Genomic DNA, 10,698 nt, shown 5'->3' on the forward strand with positions numbered 1-10,698 from the left:
AAGATTAATAAAGGGGAAAAATTACTATTAGCCCCAATTGATGATGCAATTGATAATGCTATAAATGTATGTGAAAGAGTCATATCAGTTGTTGTATTGTCATTGGTGTCAAGTCTTAGTTGGCTAGACATTATGCTAATTTAGTAGAGTGTCATGTCATTTGACTAATGTAGAGGATTTGAAAAAAGTATGTTGATGACAAAGTTGATAATTATGATATTCAATGGTCACTTGAATGAGTTGGATAGTGATAATGTAATGTTGGTTTGATTATTTTACAATCATGTAATTTTGTAATGTAATGAGCTATACAAGATACACTGAGTGACTAGGTGAAAGAAGGAAGGCAATTCATTGGATGACTACAATGCTCACCGAGCAGTGGATAAAGTAAGTTACAAATTAGTTTTATTTGAGTAAGTTTAGTGTTAACCAAGTGATGTATTACCTAAGTGAAATGTTATGTTCATCAAGTAACGGCTAGAAGAATAGGTTTATAAATGTTGGTGTAAATACCTATTTTTTATTTACACTTTACTTAAGTTTACTTAGGTTAATGCATTATTTTATTATATTTTATTATTTATTTTGTGAGATACTTAGGAGTTTTTGTACCTTTATGAGTTGTCATGTTGACAACACAGAAGTACGTAACTCTAATTCAGCACATGGTGTTTACAACACTGGAGTTTGCATTATTCACTGAGTTGTCATGTAGAAAACATAGTTATTCACACTCCCTTTTTAGCACATGTTGTCTATAACATAAATTTTCATGTTACACCCTTGTAGGATTACTCTCTCATCATCACACTTACTCCTATGCATAATGGAGGATAACCCATATCTGGTGGACATGTGTCTAGTTGTATGACTTATCATGATGTTAATTCCTAGGCATTCTCAATGCATCTCAGAGGCCTTTGTATATAGATACTCCTAGTGTATTTTCATTCATATTGAATTGAATACATATTGATATTCCAATCATACTCTTTCTGGTCTATAATTGTTCTTGTGTTTGAGTTCTTAGTTCTTGGGTGAATTCACATTAGATCTGCCTGTGTAGTGACATATCACCCATGAAAAATACTGCCATGTACTACACAAACTAGACCTTTCATAATGCCACGTAGAATTGCCATGACATGTGTCACATCCATACTATCTATACAGTCTAGTCAGCTGCCACATCACTAGTGAGGCAATTTTTTCCACTTACATTAGTCGAACATGAGGTTAAATTTGACAGTCATCTAACAATCATTTCTAGGCATTTTTCAACTACTACGACAGTCATTTGATTCTCAAATTTAAGCACATAGTTTTTTTCCCAGGCCCCTCTTCAAATGCATTTTTTATTTGGCAGCCTTACTTTGAGAGGCCATAACTTGGTCATTCAGACTCCAAATTAGGAGCAATTTCTTTTTTTTTTGGGTAGAATTTTTTGAACTTTTTAGTGGTGGTGTTCTTTTCTAGTTTTGATGCAAGGATTTGTTAAAAATTGTATTTTTTGCGACTATACCTATTTAATCCTACATTTTGCAACTTCAAACACTTCGTACTAGCTCATTTGGAGATGAAAACAAGTTCCATTTTTTTGAAAGTGTATTATTTTTCATCTACTTTCCAGATCTATAGTCAAATTCTAGAGTTGTGTGGACAAAAATCTCACTTTCAGAATTAGGGCTTTTTCTGCATTGTAATGCTTTGATTACTTTTCAAAATTGTTGTACATCTAAGCTACAATGCTTAGTGACATATTTGAGCCTCAAATGGTAGTTGTAAAAAGAAAAATCAGAAGTCCACTTTGTACATTTTGACAAGTGGCCTATTGTACACACACTACTTATAAAGTGCCAAAAGCATCTTTTCTGGGGGGTTCTTTTGATTGGGTGAAAAGGGGGGGTGTGACTGTATTTTCTGTGTCTCTTGTGTACTCTTTTTATTTTCTACATCATGGGTTCACCTAAATGTCCACTTCTAAATTCATGCAATTATTCTACATGGAAAGATATTGTATGGAGTAGATTAATGGAGTATTTTATTTATCATAAGTGTTAATTGTGAAGCTGAAAGAGATTACCGAGTTAATAGTTTTGATGTTTATGAAGTTTTTATTGATAATAAGTATTTGAATGGATAGTAGAATAGCTAAAGATTATTTATTTACCCCCACCCCATTCTCATTTATCTAAAAATTTGTATCAGAGCACAGTGCTTAGAAAAATAAGTTAAAAGGAACTTGAGCTAAAGATCAAAAGATGTATAAGAGAGAGGTATCAAAGATGAATAAGGAGAATATTTCCTCATGGAAATAAAAAATGAGGCTACATCTATCTAGAATTGCAGATGATATAACCCATTGATTAGACAATGAATACACTACACCTATTGCTCCTATAACTATGGGACAAATGACTAAGAAGAGGAATCATAATAGCTTGATGATTGAGATTGCATCTGCCCTTAATGATATCGAGTTTGATGATATCTAGAACTGTACAAATACTACATAGATGTGGGACAAATTGGCACTTGTACAAGGTGGAGTTTTAAATGTACTTAGAGCTAAAGGTGAAAGTATTAGAGGCAAGTATAATGGAATCAAAATAAAAGAAGGTGATAATGCTACACAATATGTAAACCAAATTAAAGAGGTTTTGAGTACAATCAAAGATGCTAGAGGTATTATCAGTGATAGTGAAACTGGAAGTAAAGTTCTTAAAACTCTTCTTTGTATCTATTCTATAATTTTTTATACAATTCAAGAAGTAAGAGCTATGCCTAGTTATTTTTTGACACATGACAGTTTAGTTGGTCAGTTGATTGCATTTAAATTGAGAAATTATAATAACAATATGGTTACACTTAAAAATGCTTTCAAGTCTTCACTAACCATTAGAAGTTCAAAAAAAGAGAAGAAAGTAGAGAAGAAAGTGACTCTAAATTTGAAGATTATCTGGATAAAATTAAAGCATTGCTTGCAAGAAGGTTATCAAGAGGTAAAGGTAAATTGCCCCTAGTTTTCTTTAAGGGCAATGAAGTTTGACATTTTGTTGCTAAGTATTCTAAAAGGAGTAAGAGTGATATAAATAACAAGAAATATTATAAGTACATGAAGAACAAGGACTACAAAGATAAAGGGAAGAAATCATGCTACATTGTTGAAGAAGAGCACACCAACTCTAGTATTGATAAAGAGAAAGAAGTAGTTGAGATGGTATATTTTTCTATAAAGGAAGATCCCAATGGAGAAAGGTATGAGAGTGAAATTTTCCTTATTTCACACATTAGAAAGAATGATTTATGGATTATAGATAGTGGATGCTCGCATCAAATAACAGGTCACATAAGTAAGTCAACAAATTTGAATAAATTGATGATGGTAGAATTGTTAAGTTAGGTAATAAGTTTCCATGTCCAATCAAAGGTAGAAGATCACTAATGTTAAATGTTAAAATCAGATGTGATGATGCTTATCAGGTACAAGGACTAAAGTACAATCTTTTGAGTGTTCCTTAGTTGAACAACTCAGGTCACAAGTTGGAGCTTCAAAAAAGAAAAGTCAATATCTTTGATGATGAAGGAAATTTGATTGGAACTGGTATGCAAATAAAAGGTAACTTATTTTATCTTGATCCTACTATTGAGACATTTTTATTTGCTAAATTTGAGGATGTATGGTCATGGCATAAAAGGTTGTGTCATGTAAATTTTGAGAACATGGTAAAGGTTAGTAGAAAGAAAAAAGCTAGAGGCTTACCAAATCTACAAAAACCTAAGAATGCTATGTGTAAAGAATGTCGACTCGATAAGATGAAAAAGTCAATATTTTCAAGAAAAATACACGCTTCTAATGATATTTTTGAACTAGTGGATATTGATCGATGTGGACCAATGGGTATGGAAAGTTATTATGGTGATAGATATTTCATCTCATTTGTTGATGATTATTCTAGAATGATGGTTGTAATGTTCATGAAGTTGAAATCACATGCTTTGATATGTTCAAATGGTATAAAGCTAGAGTTGAGAAAGAAACTGGTAAATCATTAAAATGTTTAAGATCTGAGAGAGGTGGATAATGTATGTGTATTGAATTCACTAAATTTTGTGTTGAGTATCGTATTAAGAGATAGCTATTTGCATTAAGGACACCACAAAAAATTTAATTATTGAGAGAAGAAATAGATAATCTCTAGATTATGCAATAATGTTGTTGATTAAAAAAGATGTTGCATAGATGTTCTAGAGAGAAGTTATTAGTATAGTTGTTTATACTCTCAACCGAGTTTAGTTGAAGAAAGGAACAAATAAGACACCCTATGAACTTTGATATGGTCATAAACCTAATGTAAGTTATCTCAAAATCTTTGGAAGTAGGATATTTTATTCATACGATTGCAAGGAATGGTAATTTTGATTCAAAAAGAGATAAAGGTATATTCCTTGGCTATTCATGTAAGAGAAAAGATTATAAATATTTGAACAAAGATACTAACAAAATGATTGAAAGTGTAAATGTAAGAATTAATGATTTTGTAGATAAGAATGATGTGGAAATAAAAAAGAAACATGAAGATTACAAAAAGTTTGTGTACATATATGAAGAGGCACTATATACACTACACAAGTTATGGAAGAGAGATTTTGAGTTACAAACTGCATTACCCAAGCACTAGACAGTACAATCTAAGTAGGATGTTGAACCCCTATCGAGTGAGAATATAACTGAGAATCAAAGATTAGAAGCTATATTAACCAAATATGTGAGGAAGAACCATTTTACTGAAAAAATCATTGGAGACATAAGCTTTGGAGTTTTGACGAGAAGTAAGTTAAGAGATAATACCTATTTGATAGTTGATTATGAACCAAGAACATTTAAGGTTGCACTTTAAAATAAAGATTGGATAAGTGATATGAATGAAGAAATTGATTAGATAGAGAAGAACAACACATGGACATTAGTACCGAGACCTATAGACAATAATGTGATAGGAACAAAATGGATTTTCCTAAATAAGCTAAATGAAAATGGACAAGTGGTGAGAAACAAGGCAAGACTACTTTGCAAAGGTTATGCACAAGAAGAAGGAATTGATTATGGTGAGACTTTTGCACCTATAGAAAGATTGGAACGTGTAAGAACATAGTTGGCCTATGCTACCTAAAAGAAGTTCAAATTTTATCAAATGGATGTTAGATCTATATTTTTTATGGAATACTTGAAGAAGTCTACATAGAAAAACTAGAAAAAATCATTGAACCTGATCAGAGGAACATAGTTGAAATTGAACAAGACATATTATCGACTGAAACAAGAATTAGGAGAATGGTATGAAAGGTTACACTATTATTTGATTAAAATTAGATTTGCTATTGTTGATCTGAGATTAGTTTTGACAAGTGAGTGTCTACACACTTAAGTCATTTACTTAGTTCATGCCGAGCACAATATGTATAAAGTAGAGCATGTCGAGACCATAGTGAGTGTTAAGTCACTCAAGTACCAAGCAAATTTTGTATGCCCAGTGATACAAAAGCAGAGCAAGTAGTGCACGTCGAGTCTTTTAGATGTCAATTCATATTATAGAACTCAGTCTATGTTGAGCATCAGAGACTTCAGATGCTGAGTAACTCAGTTTTGTCATTGTTGTTTGTAATGGCACAAACTTCTATGTAAATCATTTTGAGCCAACTTACAAATTGTATTACAATATTTTGATAATAAGGATGAATCTTAAGTTAGAATCTCTATGAATTACATGCATTCAGGGTAAAAGCACAAACCTATGTCACCCTTTTATAAAAGAAAGGGATATTAGAACTTAAATTGTTCAAATTTAATGATAGAAAAAGGGCATTTGTGTTTAGAATTTGAAAACGATGTAAACTAATGAAATGTGTAAAATTGGATGAAGTTTATGCCTATAATTTTTTATTTTTTAATTGAGTGAAAATTTTATCTTTTTTTTTTAAATTTTTAAAGTTTTTAAATTTTTTTTTTAAATGTTGAGAATATAGAGTTTTGTTTTGACCAAATCAATATATGCAAATGATCATATTTTGGTCTAATTTTGAACTATGTTTTAGTTGACATGTATACCTAGAGGGAAAAAAAATTGATTTTGGACTTATATGCTTCAAGTTATAAGTGTTCAATGTCAAACTTATTAGAAATTGATAGTTTTTTTCCTGTCAAACTTTTTTCTATCAAATCTACATATGTTTTAAAACAAATTACATATTCTTGAAGATGACTCTCTCCTCTAGAGGTACACATAATTTTTTTTATTTTTTGAACATGATTTACTATTTTTTTTCTTTTATTAAATAGGCATCTTGTTGAATCTTAAAAGACCTACTTGTAATATTTTATAAATATAACATATTTTCAATTATCAAAATACTACAAAATTTATATGACCATAATCTTGACTCCAAGATCTTCAAAAGGGTATTTTTAGTTTCTGGAAAAACTTCATTTTGTATGGAGAAATTAGTATTCAAAGTGAAAAAATTTCAAAAATTACATCTTTTGCTTATGTGGCTACCACTTAGGATGACACACAAGTAGTTACGGTCGAAACCCTTTCGACCATAACCCTTTCAACTATAAGGGGTTCGGTCATAACCCTTGTCGGTCCAAAAAAATTGCCAACAGTTACATTGGTGGTTTCATATATAAAATAATTTAATTTTAATTTCAATTTATAATAATTCCACAGTGAATTGTGAAATTTAAAGGAGCATTTTCAAAAATAAATATTTTTTGAAGCCATGTTTATCAATTGTTTCCTAGAGTTTAACAATAATTACAAAGGATCGTCCATAAGGTATTTTTTTCACCTAGTTATTTTTATGTACTCTATATTGAAGTATTGAAATATATTTCTAGTGAAATATAAATTAAAATATTTTCTTGTAGGTCAAAGAATTGAGTGGGTAATAAAAAGGCTAAATCAAGGAAATATGATAGAATAAGAGATGACAAAATGAAAGGTCATACAAAATGTAATCAAAACCAACCTATTGAAGTTAATGAAGAAGATAGATTCATGAAGAGGACGAGATTCATGAAGATGAACAAATTGGTAGTTCTAATGATAGAAACATATTATTAGGTCTAGAAAATTTGATGGATTTGGATGAGGACCTACTTTTTAGTCAAATTCCATCTACAGAAATGGTAAAAGAGAACATTATTAAAAAGCATTTCCAAAACATGTGGGATGAATTTTTTTTTTTTAAAGTATATTTGGAAAGGCACAATTATTTGTCAAGTTATTTAGGAGAAAAGATATGAGGCCTATTTTGGAGTTGTTGGGTGTTGATAACAGGAAAAACCATGCGCATAATGTTAATAAAATAATAGTTAAAAATTTGTAAATTGTTTATAACAAAATTGACAACACAACTCAAGGAGGCAATTTGAGCACTACACGTAGAGTGCTGATGACTACTATATCTAGTAGAAAGTTGACACATAGAAAACAAGTGCATGCAATTTTTGATTTACTACATATATCTAGAAGAACTATTCAAAGATACATTATGAGGAGAAATATGCTAGATGAAAATATTAAGAATAATTGGGTGAATATTTGCATAGTTACTCAAAAAGACAAAATTTTTGAAGATGTAAAAAGACAAGTTATTGAATTTTGGACCACATCATCTAGTGTTTCTTCCCATAGATGTGATACTATACAAATTAAAGATCAAGAAACAGGGGCTAAAATTGAACAACCAAAACATTTTATAGATATAACACAAAGTAAATTATTTCAAACATTCAAGTAAGAATTTCCAAATGTGAAAATATATTAGAGACTGTTTGAGAGTCTGCATCCTTCCTTTGTACGCATAGATAAGATATGTGAAACTTGTTGTTGTTGAAACCATGTTGAATTTGGTCTACACTTGCAATCATATAGAAAAGTTATGGCAGTACTTGATCCAAATTTGGTCATCCCTAGTAGTACACCACAATTTGTGAAGTGTATATTATGTGATAAATTAGAAGATTCAAATGAGTTCAAAGTACAATCCATCATAAATCAATGTCCAGATTGTGGAGATTTATCTAAATTTCAACTACAAAATGAGAATATTGATGAATCGACACTAGTTTCATGGATGAGATATGAATATGAGACATACCAAAATAAGATAGGAGTTGAATCCAAAAAAATTGTATCGAAGGAGAGTGAATTGCGGTATGATGAGTTTATGAACAAGTTTCATCCATTGATATATCCACATATCCAACATTTTCATGGTGCACGATGGCAAGCTAAATAATTCCATGATTCAAAAAATTGTTTTCCATCTAGTTGTATTCTTTCAATTGTAGATTTTTCTAAGAACTATAAATTTTCACCTTATACAAAGCTTCAAGGGCAATATTTTCATTCTGAACAAGTTGCAATATTTGTGCAAGTGACTTATAGGCATGCACAATTTGAGGTGGATGAGATAGAAATTTTGGAGGAAAATGAACACATTATCATCAAGGAGGTTCATTTCTATATTAGTGATGATAGAGTTCATGATAGGAGCTATGTCGCTCATTATTTTGCAATGTTCTCTGAAGATCTTAGAAATCATGGAATAAATGTTTTAGAGCAACGAATCTAGTTTGATGGTTGTGTAGGTTAGTATATGTATGTGTACACTTTTATTTAACTTTAAATTTAAAACTTATATTGATTTGTACATGTATTTAAATTTGTTTTCTATAATAATTTGTTAATCTCATTTCATGAACTCATAGGAAAATTTATATCTGCAAATGCATTTAATTGGTTAGCCATCCAACATGCTAGAAGCAATGTTAGGTTTTTCTGAAACTTCTTTGAAAGTGGACATGGAAAATGGGAGCACAATGGAGTAGAAGCATGTATAAAGCATGCATTCAACAACATGAACTTGCAGGTACATGTGTACATACATTTAGTGTGTTCTTGATCTACTTATAACATATATACATGTATAGATTCTCTCTAGATATATATATATATATATATAATGTATTTTAAATCATATATACATGCATGTTACTAAAGGTAATAGGATAAAGAGTGCAAAATAAATTATTGAATGGTGCAAAGATCATTTTACTACTCGAGATACTGAATATAATAAGCGTTATTTTTGGGAAGTGAAAGGTAAATATTATATTAATTTATTTGATATAATATACATGTGTGTACATATTCTTATAATTCAATTTTTTAACTAAATTATTTGTATTTGTAATAGATATAGATCGATCTAATCCTTACAATTGTCAAACAATTTCTAGTATTAGAAGTTTACATCAAGTGGTGACTACAGGGCACCACAAACCCCTAGTGATTAAAGTATGAGAGAAATCATGTTTTTGTGATGACTACATGAAGGATAATCCAATGAGTGTATGTGAAAATATTGTGAGTGGATATGTTTCATATTGGGATTTAAAGGACATAGTTAGAAAGCCTCCTTTTGAAGATGCTGACATTGACATTAACATTCATGATACTATATATTCAGCTAATTATGAGCATGTTTCTGATTTAGTTATGGTAGGTTTGTGGCATATGTACATGTATATATGAAACACATATATGTTCATTAAAATAAACTTATATATATATATAAATTCACTTTATAAACACATCTATTTTTATGTACATTACAAGAGATATTTTTGTTGTCCAGGCCTTAGCAAATTATGTAGAAAATGTAGACAATTTTCTTCTAAGATGCACATAAGAAAAAAACAAGCTTCTAGAAGGAATTATAGATGCTAATGGATAGTCATATCCAATTGGATCAGTTGTTGTTGAAGGAACATATTATTAACAAAACAGGATAACCGACAACATGCTTGGAGAAAAGGTTTTACAATACAATAACCATGTTGTAGCGACAAAGTTTCAATTCAACACAATACCAAGAAGAGGATGTTGTGGAAATAAAAAGTGGAAACTACCTATTTAAGAACATGGAAATATTCTAGAGATAATTAAAAATATATAGGATCCTAACAATACAATGTTTGTGGAGCTCTAGTTCAGAGCTATTTGTACTTATTTTCTATATACAGCTCTCATACTTTCATATTTACTACATACACATCATTTTGGATATATATTTTATAAATTTATATATACATTTAATAATGGATCTTGGATATATGATATTACATTCTTTATGTTCATATGTATTATTTGTGTTCTTATATGTATTAAATTTAGTGATGAACATGTATTGTTATTTATATTTTGTGTATGGTTTGATGTATATGTATGTACAGACATCCCATTAGGACTTCCCCTTAGGACCTCCCCTTAAGAAAACCCCTTAAGACATCCCATTCTGGGGGTTCTCCATATGACCTCCCCTTAATACTTCCCCTTAGGACCTCCCCTTAAGATAACTCCTTAAGATTCCTATTAGGACAACCCCTTAAGACATCCTATACACATTTGATCATGGATCTTGGATATATGGTACAAATTATGAACATTTATTGTTATTTATATTTTGTGTATGGTTTGATGTATATATATGTACATACATCCCATTAGGACTTCCCCTTAGGGCCTCCCCTTAAGACTTCCCCTTAAGACAACCCCTTAAGACATCCCATTAGGACTTCCCCTTAGGACCTCCCCTTAAGACAACCCCTTAAGACATCCCATT

This window comes from Cupressus sempervirens, chromosome 10, assembly GCF_028749045.1.
Source record: "Cupressus sempervirens isolate cs-2001-9-10 chromosome 10, ASM2874904v1, whole genome shotgun sequence".
Taxonomy (NCBI): Eukaryota; Viridiplantae; Streptophyta; class Pinopsida; order Cupressales; family Cupressaceae; genus Cupressus; species Cupressus sempervirens.